The sequence below is a fragment of the Sus scrofa genome, chromosome 14 (genome assembly GCF_054392235.1).
Source record: "Sus scrofa isolate SSC_HxYL_T2T_F1_AM1 chromosome 14, Sscrofa_HxYL_maternal_Yorkshire_Landrace_v2.0, whole genome shotgun sequence".
Classification (NCBI taxonomy): Eukaryota; Metazoa; Chordata; class Mammalia; order Artiodactyla; family Suidae; genus Sus; species Sus scrofa.
The window spans coordinates 60,340,482-60,360,027 of record NC_139396.1 but is presented as its reverse complement, the minus strand read 5'-3'; the positions used below and the strand labels follow the sequence as shown (position 1 = coordinate 60,360,027).

The 19,546-nt window shown below is 41.7% G+C and overlaps 1 protein-coding gene and 1 pseudogene across 8 annotated transcripts in view; one reads left to right on the top strand and one right to left on the bottom strand.

Annotated features, from left to right (window-relative positions):
- RPH3A (rabphilin 3A) overlaps positions 1 to 19,546 on the top strand; it is a 334,433-nt gene that overhangs the window by 93,340 nt on the left and 221,547 nt on the right. The gene's annotated exons all lie outside the window — the stretch shown is intronic.
- Positions 1,722 to 2,816, bottom strand: LOC146396593 (large ribosomal subunit protein uL6 pseudogene; annotated as a pseudogene).

The window sequence follows — 19,546 nt, the reverse complement described above, 5'->3', positions numbered from 1 at the left end:
CATGTACTAGATAATATCCTGGCAATATGACAGAGTAGTTAAGTGCTGGGCTCAGGAGTCAGATTTCTTGGGTTTGAATCTGGCTTTTCTGTTTATAAGCTGTACTTTCTGTGCCTCAGATTCTTTATGTGAGAAATGGAGATAATAATCCTAATTCATAGGATCTTTGTGAGGATTACATGAGTTTACTTAGAATAGTATCTTATACATTGTAAGGACCATGTAAATGTAACATTACTGTTATACACAGATAAGGACAAAAAATCTTGAACGAGATACATTGTTGCTTGGAGGTTGGGAAACACTAAATTTAATAGAAAATTTAATGATGTTTGTTATTATTCCTGAGAATTTATCACCACTCCTTTTAGTGCTTCCTTCAGATCCTGGGGTCTCTAGGGGGTAAATAAAATGGGGATGGATAGAGCTCCATCTGGCTTGCTGAACACTGGAGAACATATGGTCCTGGCTTTGAACAGATAAGCTGACTTCCTCTTCCCCAAGGCCTGACTCACTTTGGAAGCAGCAGAGGAAAGCATCTGATTAAGCAGGTGCCGCAAATGTTCATAACTAACCTATATCAACTCATGAAATCCATCAGAATGAGCTTGGCTATCCTAGGTAGTTATGTCCCCAGGTGGAAGAATGTAGGATAAAGATTCACAGACAGTTAATCCAAAAAAGGAACATCTTAAACAAAATAGAAGCTTCCTCTCTAACATAGGCTGGGTAGGTAGTCTAGGGTGGCTCTGTAGTCCCAGGCTCCTTCTGTTTTGTTGCTCAGCATCTAAAACATTTGGCTTTTACCTTATAGTCCAATACGGCTGCTTCAGCTCCTGCCATCATATTTGCATTCCAGCTAGTGGGAAGGGGGAATGCTAAATGGAAGCCTACCACTTTCCTTCAAAAGCAGGACCCAGAGTAGCACATATCACTTCTACCTGCATCTCATTGGCCAGAACTTAGTCATATGGCCTCACCTAGCTGCAAAGTGGCAGGTAATGCAATGTTTGGCTTGGTGATCTTGGGCCCATCCAAACATTTTATTATTACAGAACAGTGTTTCTCAACTGGAGATAAGACTAACTTCTTAGTGAGCATTTAGAAATGTATGGGGGCATTTTTGTTTTTTATGATGTCTAGGGAATACTCCTGGAAGGTCCAGACGCTGACCTTCCTGAACTACGTGGGACAGTCCCATGCGGTGAGAAATTGTCCCATCCAAAGTGCCAGTGGTACCTCTGTTGAGAAAGACTGCTATGGAAGAACTGAAAAACAGGCTGGGAGACAATTTGCCACCTGCCATACTTGGTTTACTTACAGTGATCAGAACTGTGCTGAAAAGCAATCTTGTAGAGTTTTTGAGGGTGCAGGCTTTGGTAGCCCTGACTTTGCCAAGTGATCACACTCTCTGTCTTCTCAGTCTCTTCCCAGACTACCACAGACCTTCTCCCAAGAAGATCTAGAACATCCCCTAGCTCTGGTCACCCTGCCCCAATTACTATTTTTCAAATCTGTGTAGAGCTTATTGTCACTCACGTGGAGGAGGGAGCCCATACCCAAGGCACCTGAGAGTGATGCCTCTACAGTTCAGCTTCCATCAGACCCTTCATCCTACTTCCCTTGCCAACCAAATCAATAGAGGTTTTATTGCATCTTTAAAATATTACAAATCGGTCTGAAGAATCATCTTGGCATCTTGTTTCCATAGCTGAACACCTCAGATCTTATTCATCAGCCTGCTGAACTGTTCCTTTTTCAGAAACATATATATCATCCCCAGATTTTCTGATATACTTGTTTTTAACTGTTGTGGCTTGCTGAATCAAAGAAGCTGAATTTAATACAAGTTCAATGTCATTTCCTTCAAGAATCAACTCATCTTTCTGGGTTTGAGATATTGAACAAGCAATGCCTGGCCTCATCCAAACGCTGTGGATGTATTTTTCACCCCCTCCCCCCAAATTTTGGATTTCCACAAGAGAACCGCTCTACTGAATAATGATATTGATGGGGAGGTAAGCATACACAGACCTTGTCTTGTAACGGAAGCCTAGTGTAACACACGTGATCATGTTGTGTACATGACTATAGATAGTAGGAACTGTTGCCACTTTCTATTTCCCCACCATTTGTCAACCTGGAGCCTCTTTTTCTTTCAGAGAAGACTGAGTCCTCCATTGATGTGGTTGAAGTCTCTCCTCAGGGTGCCTCTGAGCATCCTTTTAGAGTGATGTTGATGTTTTCTGGAATGTCAACCATCTGATGGCCGGGAATGTCTTCATTCTCGCAGTAGATGTGGCAAGAGGTCCACCTCACTTTGTTGAACCCTAACTATGCATCTCTTCTGGCCTTCCTCTTGCCATCCTATGTCTCCTAAATTCACTCCTTCATTGCATTTTATTTCTGTTAGCATAATATGAAGAATATTTCCAAACATATACAATCTTTCATAATTACATCTTTATAATCCTTGAAACAAAATATGTTTTTAAAAATTGAAGTATAGTTGATTTACAATGTTGTGTTGGTTTCTGGTGTACAGCAAAGTGATTCAGTTTATATAATATATATATTTAAAATCTTTATAAATATATAGATATATAATCTCTCTACATATATTCTTTTTCATATTTTTTCCATCATGGTTTATTACAGGATATTGAGTATAGTTTCTTGTGCTGTACAGTAGGACCTTATTGTTTATTAAACCAAATACATCACTCTTCTACAATGTTTCTCTTTATATAATCCTCCCCCAAACACTACTCATATAAATATACACTTTGTACTTTTTTATGGGCGATGTCAAACATGTGCCAAAGTAGAAGGAATATGATGATGAACCTATCACCTAGCTTCCATAGTTATCAACCCATGACCAGTGTTGTTTAATCTCTGCTCCTGCCCACTTCTTCCCTCCTGTGTTATTTTGGAGCATATTCTAGATGTGAATGGTATTTTTTGAATGTTGACTAAATCAACTTTTCTGGCTAGTAACTCTGTATCCATATTACATTAGTTTTTCCTTTTTCCTTTTTATTCAACCATTTCTTGTCACCAGCCATATCACACAATCATGATCAATAGCAAGGGTAGTGATGAAGTGAGCCTGAAGACGGTTTTTGATGATCCTTTCCTTTGGATTCTTGGCATCACGTGATAGAGGTGGTAGTACCTGCCAGTTGGCACCATAATATTCCCTGGATGGATCTCTTGTTGACTTATTGGTACCAAGTGTGCTTCTTAAACCCATGTATATATATATCACATCTTCTTTATCCAGTCCTCTGTTGATGGACCTTTAGAATTGCTTCCATATCTCGGTAAATGCAAATAATGCTGCCATGACAATGGGGTGCATGCATCTTTTTGAATTAGTGTTTTTTTTTTTTTAAATATATACCCAGGAATGGAATGCTGGATCATATGGTAGTTCTGTTTTTAGTTTTTTTGAGAAACCTCTGTATTGTTTTCCACAGTGGCCACACCAATTTACATTCCCACCAGCAGTGTTTGAGGGATCCCTTTTGTCCACATCCTTATTAACATTTGTCGTTTGTGTTCTTTTTGATGATAGCCCTTCTGCCAGGTGTGAGGTGTTATCTCATGGTGGCTTTGATTTGCATTTCCTGGATGATTAGTGATGTTGAGTATCTTTTCATGTGCCTGTTGGCCATCTGCATTTCCTCTTTGGAAAAAATGTCCGTTCAGTTCTTCTACTCACTTTTTAACTGGATTGTTTGCTTTTTTGATGTTGCGTTGTATGAGTTTTTTGCATATGTTGGATATTAACCCCTTATTGGTCATATCATTTGGAAATATTTTCTCCCATTCAGTATGTTGTCTTTTCATTTTGTGGATGGTTTCCTTTGTTGTGCAAACACTTTTAAGTTTAATTAGGTACCGTTTATTTATTTTTGCTTTTATTTCCTTCACTTTAGAGATGGAGTCAAAAAGCATTGCTATGATTGTGTCAAAGAGAGTTTTGTCTATATTTTCATCTGGGAGTTTTGTGATATCAGGTCTTACCTTTAGGTCTTTAATCCATCTCGAGTTTATTTTTGCATATAGTGTTAGAGAATGTTCTAATTTCATTCTTACATGTAGCTATCTGGTTTTCCCAGCATCACGTATTGAAGAAACTCTATAAGAATCTTGATAATTAGGAGTTCCCATCGTGACTCAGTGGTTAATGAATCTGACTAGGAACCGTGAGGTTGTGGGTTCAATCCCTGGCCTTGCTCACTGGGTTAAGGATCCAGCGTTGCCATGAGCTGTGGTGTAGATCACAGACATGGCTCAGATCCTGCGTTGCTGTGGCCCTGTCGTAGGCTGACAGCTACAGCTCTGATTGGACCCCTAGCCTGGGAACCTCCATGTGCGGCAGGAGCAGCCCTAGAAAAGGCAAAAAGACAAAAAAAAAAAAAAAAAAAAAAAAAGAGAATCTTGATAATTAATAACCCAGAAAAGATTTCATGGTTAAAAAAAAAAGCCTGCAAAACATTGGGTTAAAAACGGTTCTTTGCTGCAGGACTTCTTAGAACCTTTAATATCCTAACGATGTTGGGAGGTTCCAAGAGAGGGTTAGCAAGGGATTTGCCCCACCTAATTTTACCCCTAGGACTCTTATTTTTAACACCACATCTCACAGGACCACTGCTTTGGGGAATGGGTATCCAGCAATGCCCCTTGAATCATCTATTCAAGTATCCTAGAGAAAGAATTTAGCTTATTGCCATATTGACCTCTGTTGAGATGAGGAAACTTGAGATGTTAGAGAAAGTGCATCAGTGGATCAAGTATAGGGTGAGGTTGGCAGCCTTTTTTGTTGAATGCTGGTATCCAGCAAAACCCCGCTTGATGGCTGCTACTGTTCCTAAGCATTGGCATATTGTTAGTTTTAGGGAGACCAGATGGCAAGTGATCACAGCCTTTAGGGAATGAGACTGATCTAGTTTAACCACCCTCCCCTACTCCCACCCATACCTTTATTTAATAGCTATGTGTTCTTGGGCAATCGCCTCAACCACTCTGAGCCTCTGTTAAGAAACTGATCCCAAGGCAAGAATTTCTGTGTAAGTGGTTTATTTGGGAGTTGTGATGCCAGAAGAGTGTGGGAAGGGAAAGTCATTAAGATGGGGACAGCATTAAGCTAGTCTCCAGAGTGAAACTGGGAGTGGTAGATAGAAGGCTACCTCCTGGCTAGGGGTGGGACTGATGCCCTGGCACTTCCTGCTCCACTTGCTGACCAGAGTGGCTTCTGTAGTTCTGTCAAAAACCCCACAGAGATGCAGATGTTGGCAGTGGGAAATGTCTGGAAGACACAGACGGGCTAATGTCGAAGGATCAGTTCCAGCCCCACAACCAGATCTGCACACATTGCGCTGAGCCGTACCGCTGGCTTAAGTGGGGATGGGACTCAGAAGGGCTCAGCATGGGACCTGGTGACAGTCATAACATCTGCTGGTTATTAGGTACTGACTGTTGTACCAGGCACATGACTGAGTTTTCACAACAGCTCAAGCAGCTCTGGGCAATTATCTCCATTCTACAATTGAGGAAATGGAAGCTCAGAGAGGTTTGGTACACTTCAGAGGTCACACAGCAAGGAGTAGTGAAGCAGTTGCTCAGAATCAGGCTCTGGTTAAAGGCTATGACCTCAACTACTACATTACACAGCCTCATTACATATGACACGTGGTACAGATGCCCATTCATTGTCCTTCCTCTTTTTTTCCCTTTCCTCTTTTCCACCTTCCTTCCTCTGCTCCCTCCTCCCTCTCGCGTCCTCTCTTCTCTCGCTCTTCTTAGGGTAGTTATCCTGGTGCACTCAAGGCCCAATATATATTTTTTTGAATTGAATAGCACCACAGTTTGGAGCAATAGATGCTTAGTTCACTAAATTTTGATTGAATCAACTGTCAGAAAGATCAGAATTCGTGCAAGTTCTGCAGAGGTAGGGGATTATGGCCATGGAATTTAATACCCTTTGCAAATCTCAGTAACTTCCTGAGATTCTCTAAGGAACAAGGAGTGGAGGAGCATGAAGAATGATGAACGTGCCAAGTGGGAGTTCTTTAGTCTCTGATGTCTCCTTCTCAGTGCTGTAGATTTCCTCTCCTTTTCTTTGCCAGTTTTTCTCTCTCCTTTTCAGCATTCTCCCTCCCTCCAGCTTCCCAGCATGGCTGGTGGGAAAAAAAATAACTGCAGTGCAAATGCTGTCATTCTTGATGGGGCATTTGTATGTCTGGGGCATGGAAAGTGGCTGGGTAACATTGAACAGTCCAACATTGACAAAGAGGTCTGGGTGCAGTTAAGTTAGAGCACGTTCTGTTTCCCGTGCATTTAGAATTGTTTGACTATAAATCTACTAATCAGACCTGATAAATGTCTGGTTGCAGCCATGGGCTAGCATTTGCATCAGAGAAAGCAAATTTTGAAAAGGTCACCATTTAATTTTTGCCTCTTGCAGCCAGCCTGCACCTTGGCTCTATTAAATTCAAACCTACACAATAAATTCACTGTTCGCTTGTTTACTTTACTCTAGTGAGCATCTTTCAGGATTCTGGCTACTGCTGGAAACAGCATGCTTTAAGTGACCTGGGTCAGAGAAGAGTGTTACGTGTGTTTGAAAGTGGAGGTTAGACCCTTAATCTCAGAGAAAGGCTGGAAATTGTGGAGATCTGTGATTATATTGTTAAGAGACAGGTAAATGGATTCTTGTATGGATTGAAATGTGGTAAAATACAGCTGCCCTCATGCACTCATTCATTCAACCAGGATTAGGTGAGCACATAACAGGAGCCAGGCACTAAAGGGTTTATATTTATTATTGACTCAGTTAATCTTTGCAATAATCCAATGCAGTAGGTTCTAATATTATTCTAATTTTCCAGGTGAGGAAATGGAGGCACAGAGAGATTAAATGACTTGCTCAAGGTTGCATAGCCTGTAAGTGATGGAGCTGGGTCTCAAACCCAAGGTGTTTGGCTTCCAAGCATGTGTGCTCTTCTCTGCTCCTTGCTTAATTCAGGGGCAGCACTAATGAATAAGACAGACAGAGTCTGCTCTCAAGGATTACCTTCTCTGTAAATAACAAAATATTATTTAATTCCCTGAGTATATAATTCTGGTTTCTATCATTTGTTTCATTGTAATGCTAGGCACTGCACTTCACATTTACTATGTTTTTCTATTCCTTGCAATAACCCAGTGAGGTAGGAATTTTTATCCAGAAGGTGAGGAAACTGCAACTCAGAGAGGTTAAATTAAATTGTCAAGTCATACATTTAGAGGGGTGCCAGCTTTGGCAAATAAAAATATAGGATACTCAGTTAAATTTGAATTTTTGATGGCAGATCATTTTAAAGTATAATTATGTTGCATGAAATATCTGGGAGTATACTTACCCCAATAATTCTTTAGAATTATTTGTTGTTTATCTAAAATCCAGTTTAACTGGGTGTTCTGTGTTTTGTCAGACAATATGCACATTCAATATATGGCACATTGGGGTTCAGTCGCGGGTCTTTCTGATTCTAAATTTTTCAGTTGGCCAATTGGGGTCAAGAAGAATGATTCCAAATGTGGTTTTAACCTTGAGCTTCACTAGTTGCTTTGGTCCACAATTTACCTGTAAATTTTGATAGAGCTGATAATAGTAATAATAATAACAATAATAGTAATAATATAATAATAATATACTCATCCAGTACTTACTATATGCCAGGCACTATTCTAAGATTTTCAATTATTTGGCTCATTTAATACTCACTAATTTCATGAGATATATTCCATTATTATCCCATTTTCTAGCAGTGGTTTTCAGTTGGGAGTGATTTTGCTCCCCGGGGACATTTGGCAACATCCAGAGGCAGTTTTCAGTTGTCTCAAGGGAGTACTACTGGCCTGTGCTCTGCAGAGGCCAGGAATGTTGCTAAACATCCTACAGTGAACAGGAGAGCCCTTCCCCCACCACAGAGATTGACCTGGCCCCAAATATCAATAGCTCCAAGGCTGATAAGTCCTGTACTAGAAGAACTTCAGGCATAGAGAGGTTTGGTAACTTGTCCACATTCACACAGCTAGTCAATGGACTATGTGAGATTTGAACCAAATCAACCTGGTTCTGGGATCTGGGCACCTCACCCAACTTACAGGTGAGGCTCAGAAGATTGCAATACCAAGGTCCCACAACCAGTCAATAGCAAGGTAGAACCACAACTCCTATATCTTTTTGTTTTCCTTTTTTTTTTTTTTTTAAACACAACTCCTATTTCTTGATTTCTAATCCATTCCTCTCTCTGCCCTCAAGCACCATTATCCATAATTTCCCAACCAGTAGCTCAAGCATCTGTGTGTTTGTGTCATACTTATTTCAAAGTAGATTTTAAAGTTGACCCATTTTTTGTTTGATCTGTTTATTGATCCATTTTTCAGCCAACATTTTCCAAGCACCTACTATATGCCCAACCCCTGCTTGGTTAGTGAAGATACAAAGACAAGATATAGTTTCCACCACCGGGGGCTTTAAAAGTCCAGGCACATGTTCCATTCAGTTTAATATTCTATGATTCTAGGCTTATTTGCATTCATGCTTGTTTTAGGCAGGATTTCCGCAGAAGTACACCCTGAGATTTGGTGCAGGTGGTCTATTTGGGAGGTGATCTCAGGAAAACATAGGGTATGGAGGGTTGGCATATGAGAGGAAGTCAGTAAAGGGTGAGGCATTAGGCTGATACACTGTAGGTGATTGGAGCCTGGAGCTCCATTCTGCGGAGGACTCTGGGAGACAGCAGAGAATACAAGCCTCAGAGTTGTCCCATCTGAGAGATGAGGAAGCTGAGGTGTTTATTTTCTAACACAATCTCTCCTTCTGAATTGATCGGGCTACATTAACTCCCTTTCGTTTCTGACCTGCCCTGTAAATGGGCCAAGAGAAGCCCTCAGATGCACAGTGACAAGAGCATGCTGTCTGACAAGTTCCTAGGGGATGTGGATGAACACTGACAGTCTCTGAACAACAGATTTGATTGAGCACCTACTATGTGCCAGGGACTTTCCAACATTAGCTCATTCTTCTGAACTCCACCAAAGATCCTCAAATCATTATCTTCCACAGCTTTTTCTCTGTCCTTGCTCATCCTCAGCTTTAGTTTGCTATGTAGGTGAGGTAAATATCCACAAAAAACTATCACAAGTGGGGAAGAGCTTCCCTCTCCACTAGGAGATAGGTATGTTACCCTGAGTAATGGGTTTACTGCAAGGAGGGACCTTGTTTAAAAATGAAGTCAGCACAGAGAAAAGCAGAATCATGACCAGGGAAAGACAGCTTTGGTCATATTATCTGAGTGCCTGGATCCAGCTTTACCTGAAGCAAAAGACTCCTGGTCATTTTATAACAGAAATGATAAATTCTCATTTGTTTTTTTTTATTTTAGGGAGGCTGTTCAGATATAACCGAAAGTCTTTCTACCCATAAGTCAAATATAGAGACATTGTAGAGCTGCAAAAATGAAGTTTACGAGATCTAGAATTTGAAATGATTATTCCTGGATCAAACTACAAGGCACCACTAATTTATTTTTATTTTTATTTTTTTGCCTTTTTAGGGCCACACCCATGGCATATGGAGGTTCCCAGGCTAGGGGTCGAATCAGAGCTGCAGCTGCCGGCCTACCCCACAGCCACAGCAACACCAGATTGGAGCTGCATATTTGACCCACACCATAGATCACTGCAACGCCAGATTCTTAACCCACTGAGTGAGGCCAGGGATCAGACCCACGTCCTCATGGGTCTGTTGGGTTCATTAACCACTGGGCCACCACGGGAACTCCAATCACTAATTTTAATGTCACCCCAGATTGCTTTGAGACCATAATGAAGGGTCACAATGTCTAGTATCAATCACTATGTCTGAGTTTCTGCCTGCTGGTTTCTTTGTTTTGTCAAGAGATGTTCTTATCTCTGTGGCTTTTCCTGGCTTCTCTGGATATAGATTGTCCAAGCCCTTTATTGGTCTATTCAGTTTATTGCCAGAAAGCCTTGTTGTTCTCTGAAAGGTGTGCTTTAAACACTTGAGCAAAGCACTTGAACTGTGTTTTAAGACTTTTATCCCAACTGAAAAAAAATTCTGCAAGCAGTGCTTGAACTAAATTGGGATCTCACTTTTGAGGAGGCAGGTGTATGATGTTTCAAAGCAGAGAGAGCTCTCCTCTGCAAATTTCATCTTTCCATTCCAGCTGGAGCTTGAATTGCCATCCTTGGGGGTAAATCACATCTGGTTTAGATTTCATAGTATGGCTCTTAAGTATCTTCACGGAATTGTTCAAAGATTGCAATTGCTTCCAGTAGGCCTGATTCATAAGCCCATGGCTGCAACAGCTGCTCTCTGAATCAACTTGTAAGTAAGAGTGGAGTTTTGAATGGAGGGAGCAGGCAGCCTGTGGACAGTCAAGGGAGGCAGTTTTATAGAAAAGTAGTGAAATACAAGGGCATCCACCCCAGGTTCGAATCCCCGCTCTGGCACTAGCTGTGAGCCCTTGGACACTTTTCATATTGTCTCTGAGCTTCATCTTCCTCTCTGTAAAATGAGGTTAATAACAGTGCCTGCCTCATGAGTTGCTGTGAAGATTAAATTTGGTAATAAATGTCCAATACTTAGCCCAGTAGCAGAACTCTGGTACCCTGTGCTGTGCTGTGGGTACATAGTAAATCCTCAATAAAAATTTTAGCTATTTGTTAACAAGTGCTGGAGGGGCTGTGGAGAAAAGGGAACCCTCCTGCACTGTTGGTGGGAATGTAAACTGGTACAGCCACTATGGAGAACAGTTTGGAGATACCTTAGAAATCTATACATAGAACTTCCATATGACCCCGCAATCCCACTCTTGGGCATCTATCCGGACAAAACTCTCCTTAAAAGAGACACATGCACCCGCATGTTCATTGCAGCACTATTCACAATAGCCAGGACATGGAAACAACCCAAATGTCCATTGACAGATGATTGGATTCGGAAGATGTGGTATATATACACAATGGAATACTACTCAGCCATAAAAAAGAATGACATAATGTCATTTGCAGCAACATGGATGGAACTAGAGACTCTCATACTGAGTGAAATGAGCCAGAAAGACAAAGACAAATACCATATGATATCACTTATAACTGGAATCTAATATATAGCACAAATGAACATCTCCTCAGAAAAGAAAATCATGGACTTGGAGAAGAGACTTGTGGCTGCCCAGGGGGGAGAGGGAGGGAGTGGGAGGGATTGGGAGCTTGGGATTATCAGACACAACTTAAAATAGATATACAAGGAGACCCTGCTGAATAGCATTGAGAACTTTGTCTAGATACTCATGTTGCAACAGACGAAAGGGTGGGGGAAAAAAATGTAATTGTAATGTATACATGTAAGGATAACCTGACCCCCTTGCTGTACAGTGGGAAAATAAAAAAATTAAAAAAAAAATTTAGCTATTTGTATCAATCAGAATGATTTTATTGGGACCAAAAAAAAAATCATGATTCATCTGACTTACTAAGAAAAATTTATTATCTCAAAAAACAGTGATTCCATGATTAATTCAGCACCTTGTTAATTTCACCAAGGACCAGTGTTCTCACATTTCTGCTCTGCCATTCTACTGTCTTATTTCCCCCTGGGGTCTTTAGAATATTTATCTTTTTTTAAAGATTTTTATTTTTTCTATTATAGTTTATTTACAATGTTCTGTCAATTTCTGCTATACGGCAAAGTGACCCAGTCATATAAACACACACACACACACATATACACAAAAAGAGTATATACACACATTCTTTTTCTCACAGTATCCTCCATCATGTCCATCACATGGCCTTGTACTATACAGCAGGATCTCATTGCTTATCCACTCCAAATGCAATAGTTTGAATCCAGTAACCCCAAACTCCCAGTCCATCTGGCTCCCTACCCACCCCACAAACCTGGAAACCACAAGTCTGTTCTCTAAGTACCTGAGTTTGTTTCTTTTCTGTAGATAGGTTCATTTGTGCAATATATTAGATTCCAGATATAAGTGGTACCATTTGGTATTTGTCTCTCTCTTTCTGACTTACTTCACTTAGTATGAGAGTCTCTAGTTCCATCCATGTTGCTACAAATGGCATTATCTTGTTCTTTTTTATGGCTGAATTGTATTCCGTTGTGTGTATATTCACACACGCACATGCACACACACATCTTCTTAATCCATTCATCTCTTAATGGACATTTAGGTTGTTGCCATGTCTTGGCCATTATGAATAGTGCTGCAATGAACATGGGGGTGCATATATCTTTTTCAATGAAAGTTTTGTCTGGATGCATACCCAGGAGTGGGATTGCTGGGTCATATGGTAGTTCTATATTTAATTTACTGAGATACCTCCAAACTGTTTTCCATAGTGGTGGTACCAATTTACATTCCTACCAACTGTGTAGGAGGGTTCCCTTTTCTCTCTCTCCAGCATTTGTTATTTGTTGACCTGTTAATGATGGCCATTCTGACTGGTGTAAGGTGGTACCTCATTGTCATCCTATTGTCTTAATGTCAATAGCCCCAGTGGTCACAGGATGGCTCTCCCAGTTCTAGACGCCATTTTCAGATGCAAATTAATATTCAGTCATGGAATAAGTTCCATTTTCTTTTGTGTGTGTATTTCTCTCTCTCTCTTTCTCTCTCTTTTTTTTTTGTTTTTTTTTTTGTTTTTTTAGGGCCACACCCACGGCATATGGAGGTTCCCAGGCTAGGGGTCTAATCAGAGCTGCTGCTGCCGGCCTACACCACAGCCACAGCAACACCAGATCCAAGCCGTGTCTGTGACCTACACTACAGCTCATGGCATCACTGGATCCTTAACCCACTGAGCAAGGCCAGCGATCAAACTCGCAACCTCATGCTTCCTAGTCAGATTCGTTTCCGCTGCGCCACGACGGGAACTCTGTGAGTCTCTTTTAGAGAGCAAAAAAAGGCCTTTCTCTGAAAACCCCAGCAGACTTCTCCCTACAACTCACTGGATAGAACCACATTGCATGCCTAAGCTCAGCAAAGGGAGTGGAACCAGAATGGTGATCCTGGAAGGGGGTCATTTTTACCCAAGAACTTGTGGCAGGTTGCATTTTCCAAGTTTTACAGCAGTATCTTCCATCTCAGATACTCTTCTCATGATGGGATTTTGATGGTCTCTTTGTTGAGTGGCAGTGTCTAGGTTTTTTCCCTTTGAATCTGGGTAAGCTTGTGACTATGGCAGAATGAAACCTTATATGACTTTTGAGGCTGGGTTATAAAAACCCAATAGCTTCATCTTATTTTCTTTGAAATGCTTGCTCTTAAAACATAGTCCCTGGCCCAGATTCTGGTCTGCCACTTCTTAGATATGAAATCTTAGATAATTTCCTTAAGTTCCCTTAGCCTCAGTTTCCTCATCTGTAAAACAGGAAGAAAAATATCTATCTTGTGAGTATTAAATATGAAAGCTCTGCAGAGGGGCATGTGATGGGCTCACAACAAATGCCAGATTCCTTTCCCCTTGGGGAGTAAAGTTCAAGAACCTGACAAATTTGCCTATTTGGAACATTTGATTCCTTCATGAGAATTGGTAAACGAGGTATATAATTTCTTGCTGAGAGATGTGGACACTTTGAGAGAAGATGGAAAGGAGAAAGTTTAGCAAATTTAAAAAATTTTAAAAATTGTTGTAAAATACACATCACATAAATTTTTCCATTTTTGCCATTTAAGTATACAGCTCAGCAGTGGCCAGTACATTCAGTGTTATGTAACCAGCCTCAGAAACTCTTTCATCTTGCAAGACTGAAACTGTGCCCATTTAACAGCAACCCTCAAGCTCACAATTTCCTGTAATTTCTCACTGAGTCTCTCTGTACCTGTCCGCATTTCATATTGGTCTTTCACTCTGGACAGGGTGCTCTGTGAGCACCGAGTCTGTACTTTGTCTTGGGCATCACTATATCCTGAAGGCCCAGATGATGTTGAGCATGTAGTAGGTACTCAGCACATAGTAGGTCTCTGCTGAGAGGATGAATGGGTGCATGAATGGGAGTGGGAGGGGACTGGGAAATGGGTTATACTGTTTTTTTCAGAAGTCTAGAAAGGAGTTCCTGTTGTGGTGCTGCGGAAACGAATCCGACTAGGAACCATGAGGTTGTGGGTTCGATCCCTGGCCTCGCTCCCTGGGTACAGGATCCAGCGTTGCTGTGAGCTGTGGTGTAGGTCGCAGATATGGCTCGGATCCCGCATTGCTGTGGCTGTGGTATAGGCCAGTGGCTACAGCTCCAATTCGACCTCTAGCCTGGGAACCTGCGTATGCCAAGGGTGTGGCCCTAAAAGGACAAAAAAAAAAAAAAAAAAAAAAAAAAGTCTAGAAAGAACGATAAAAAGAGTTTATCCCGCCAAAGTGGTGTGAAGGGAATGAAGGTGGGATGCACAAGACTGTGGCAATGTCAGGGTCTGGATTTTGTGTGCTTTTTGCCTGGGGGATCTAGAAGGGCAGCTAATGAAAGAGGCATGAATTTCTCCCCCAGCATCTCCCCCTAGACTCAGGAGCTTTTTAAACTCATGCAGAAAGCAAGCACCCCTGGGAACCTCAGCAGGCTTTCAAAATTAAATTTATTTTCTATTTGATGCTTCAAAGTTGGAAAGATCCAAAACTCAACTAGTTATTATTTCCCCTGAAAATCAGAGATGACTGTGTGAGTTAAGCACATGGATCTTCTAAGCACAGTGATTGAGGGTTCCCAGCTTGGAGTCAGACAGAAGTGGGGTGAAATCTGACTGTGTAGTTTCCCAGCTGTGTGATGCAACAAGCCATGCCACCTTCCTGGGCCTTCATTTCCTCACCTTGAGAATAGGGATAATTATCCTATCTCAGAGAGTAGTTAAGTCTTTGCCGCATGTGGGACAACTACTTCATTGATTCCCACAGCACCCCTATGAGTAGGTATTATTCCCGTCTCATTTGGCCAACAAGGAAACTGAAGCATACACAGAGAGGGTAAATATCTGGCTCAAGATCACACAGCTATCTGGTGGTAGAGCCAGGACTGGAACCCAGGAGTTCTGGTTTCAAAGCTTGGGCTCTGTCCTGTACTACCTCTGTGATACAAAGAAGGAGGAGTTAAAGCTTTTTCTTTTTTTTTTAATTTAAGAAAAATATTGAATGCAAATGGGAGATTTCCTTAGGCAAGAACCATATCTATTTTATTCTTGGAGGTAAATCTTGTATCTAGGCCAGGGGTTGGCAAACTATGGTCTATGGGCCAGATGCCTGTTTTTGAAAATAAAGGTTTAGAGCACACCCATGCCTGTTCGCTCATGTCTTTTCTCCAGTTGCCTTCTCTTCTTCCTCCAGAGGCAGAGTTGAGAAGTTCTGACAGAGACCATATATCCTGCAAAGCCTAAAATATTTGCCATCTGGCCCCTTCCAGAAATTTGCTGTCCCCTGCTCTAGCTTAGCACCTGGGTTACTGGGCATGTGGCCGACTCTCAATAAATAGTTGTGCAATGGGTGAACTAAAATTAAATGCATGCAGATACCAGAGGTCTGTTTCTTCCTTTGAGGAAGGCTGGTTATCACTAGTCATTATTGTCAGCAGACTTTTCCCAGCCCCTGCTCCAGAGAACCCCTAGAGGCAGGTACAGCCAGCCCCATGATTCTGGGGGAGAAATGATGGCTCAGGGTGAAAGGTGACTTACTCAGGTTCACAGATAATGGACAGTGGCAGAACTGGGATTCAAAGGCAGGACTGGCCCCTGATCTTGACACTGGGAGTGTCAACAGATACATTCACTGTCTTGGGGTGGGAGTGGCTCAGAAAACCCAGGACAAGGTAAACTGTGAGCTGTGTCATCCACCATGCAGAGAGTAGTACCTCCTGTCTGAAATGCATAGTGTGAAAGCTTTAATCACAGTATTGTCCATTCCTGGCAGCAGCAGGACCATTGAAACATGGCCTAGTTAAGAATGCCTTAAGAATATAGCCTCATGTGATGGAGGAGCTACAGATTAAAACTTGGTTAATGTGACGATCCAGCTACCCCCTTTTACTTCATTATTGTATGAGTTTCCTATGGCTGCTGTAACAAATTACCACAAATGTTGTAGTTTAAAACAATACGAATGTATTCTTCTAAATTCTGGAGGTTAGAAGAATGAAAGCAAGGGCTTACCGAAAACTGAAACCAAGGACTAAAATCAAGATGTCACTAGGGGTGGTTCCTTCTGCAGGATCCGGGGGAGAATCCATTCCTTGCCTCTTCCAGCTGCTAGAGGTTGCTCCTGGCCCCTTCCTCCATCTTCAAAGCCAACAATGCAGCATATTCTTTTCTCTGTGACCTCCTGCCTCCCTTTTATAAGGGCTTTGTAATTACATTGGGTTCACCTAAAAAAGTCCAGGGATATTTTCTCTCCATCCCAAAATCCTTAACTTAATTTTATCTGCAAAGTCTTTTTGCTATAGAAAGTAACATATCCATAGGTTCCACAGATTAGGGTGCAGATATCTTTGGGGGGCAGAATTATTATTCACTCTACTGCAATTACCTAGTGTCCTTCAAAAGCCCATTGGATGGGAGTTCCCGTTGTGGCGCAGCAGAAACGAATCCATGAGGGTTCGAGTTCGGTCCCTGGCCTTCCTCAGTGGGTTGGGAATCTGGTATTGATGTGAGCTGTGGCTTAGGTCTTAGATCAGCTTGGATCCCGCATTGCTGTGGCTGCGGTGTAGCCTGGCAGCTGTAGCTGTGATTCGACCCCTAGCTTGGGAACTTCCATATTCTCTGAGTGCACCCTAGAAAGAAAGAAAGACAGAAAGAAGCCTATTGGATGGATCAGGTTCCCACTTGAGAATCCATCTTGCCAGTTCAGGACCTGCAAGAGGCAGATGTTAGGAGACAATGAGGGGGGGTGAGTGCTTGTGAGGGGTGAAGAGGAGACAGGGCAGGAATAGAGTGAGATATGGGTCTGACACCTGTGAAAAGGGAGGAGCAGGAAGGAAGGTTGAGTGGAAAGAGTCTGAGACTCTGGTGCAGCCATGAGAAAGTCAGGGCCAGGCTGATGGGGAGCCCTGGAGCAAGGCTTGCCTGTCAAGGAGTCCTGTGTCTCTCTTGAGTGGCCCAGCTGTACTACTGTCACTGTGCTCAGTCAGAGGCTGGGAGCAGCCCTGGGAATGTGGGTCTCTGGAGTCTCTTGAAGGTGCAGCAGCTAGAGGCTATCAGCCAATCACACTCTGCAGATGAGCTTCCTTTTTCTCTACCTTAAAAACATCAAATGCACGGTAAGGTCTGGCTGTTTGAATTGTCCTTGTCCTGGCAGGAGAAACAATACTCCCTGGAGAGTTGAAGTGTCAAAAGGAACCAGCTGCCTGTTAGCTGTGTGACTTTGGAAAAGTGGCATCCCCTCTCTGAGCCTCTGTTTTCTCATCTCTAATATTCATTCCACTTCCAAGATTCATCTTTTGCTGATTGTCTGCCAGCTGCCACTTGAGGGTCTCAGGATTTGGCAAGGAACAGGACAGATGCGGTCCCGGTCCTCATGTTGCAGATGGCTGGCAGGAGTCCCAACCTGCAGGGTTGTTCTGTGACACATGTGGAGATCATTTTGTAAATGGCCAGGTCTTAGCTGCCTGATCCCTTCTTCTAACACTAGAGGGTTCATATCTCATTATTTTGGGAACTACTAATTCTAGACCATGGGGAGCTCTGAAGTGCACATTTAGCCACAGATTAGCTTTGGTTCTTCCAGAGCCCAGGATACACCAAAAGTCAAGGCATCTGAGTTTGTTACACTTACACGTGCCAGTTTTTTTTTCTGGTTCAAATTTCATGCTTAATGAATGGAAGTTATGCTTCCCTTAGCCTGTCTTTCCTGAAGATGTCTCTTTAAAATCTGCTCCATTTCATCAATATGCTATTATTCTACTATCCTAAGCCATTTTGGGGTTAAGAATGTGGGTTTTAGAGCAAGATGGTTTATATTTGAACCCCTCCTCTGCCACTTTTGGCCCTATGACCTTGGGGCAAATAACTTAGTCTCTCTGTGCCTCAGTTTATAATCTGTAAAATGGAGATAATAAAGGTAATTACCTCATAGGATTTTTGTATTTATTCACCTTGTATTGAACACCTACTATGTGATAGGAGTTGTATTTTCAGTGCTGGAGGCAGCAGTGAACAAATCAGATAGATGTTCTAATAGGGGTGACAGGCAATAAACAAGTAAATGACATAATATGACAGATGGGATAAGTGCCATGAATTAAAATAAACTAGAGTAATAGGACTAGAGAGGAAGGGTGTGTGCTGCTTTAGGTCAGATAGTTAGGGAAGGCCTCTCCAAGGAGGTGACACTTGAGAAGAGAGTGTGCAACGTGAGCCATATGGATGTATACCTGAGGGAAGAACATTTCAGGCAGAAGAAATGGCAAGTGCCAAGGCCCTGAGGTGGCACAGAGTTTGAGAAACAGCAAAGAGGGTAGTGCAAGTAGAACAGAGTGAGTGAGCAAAAGATTGAATTAATCTTTGACAAAGGAGGCAAGGATATAAAATGGAAAAAAGACAGTGTTTTCAGCAAGTGGTGCTGGGAAAACTGGACATGTAGAACTGGTGCATCTAAACCAGTGAAACTGGAACACACCCTTATACCATGCACAAAAATAAACTCAAAATGGCTTAAAGAATTAAACATAAAACAAGACACCATCATCTCCTAGAAGAGAACATAGGCAAAACACTCTGACATCAACCTTACAAATGTTTTCTCAGGTCAGTCTTCCAAGGCAACAGAAATAAAAACAAAAATAAACCAAGGGGACATAATCAAACTGACAAACTTTTGCACAGCAAGGGAAACCATAAAAAAAAGACAACTTATAGAATGGAGAAAATAGTTTCAAACAATGCAACTGACAAGGGCTTAATCTCTAAAATATACAAACAACTTATACATTTTAACAGCAAAAAAGCCAACAACCCAATGGAAAAAATGGGCAAAAGACCTGAATAGACATTTCTCCAAATAAGATGTACAGATGGCCAACAAGCACATGAAAAAATGCTCAACATCACTGATTGTTAGAGAAATGCAAATCAGAACTACTATGAGGTACCACTTCACACCAGTCAGAATGGCCATCATTAATAAATCCACAAATAACAGATGCTGGAGGGGGTGTGGAGAAAAGGGAAACTTCCTGCACTGTTGATGGGAATGTAAATTGGTACAACCACTATGGAGAACAGTATGGAGGCACCTCAGAAAATTAAACATAGAACTACCATATGACCCAGCTATCCCACTCTTGGGCATATATCTGGACAAAACTTTCATTGAGAGAGATACATGCACCCCTGTGTTCATTTCAGCACTATTCACAATAGCCAAGACATGGAAATAACCTAGATGTCCACTGACAGATAAATGGATTCAGAAGATTTGGTATATATGCACAATGGAATACTACTCAGCCATAAAAAAGAACAAAATAATGCCA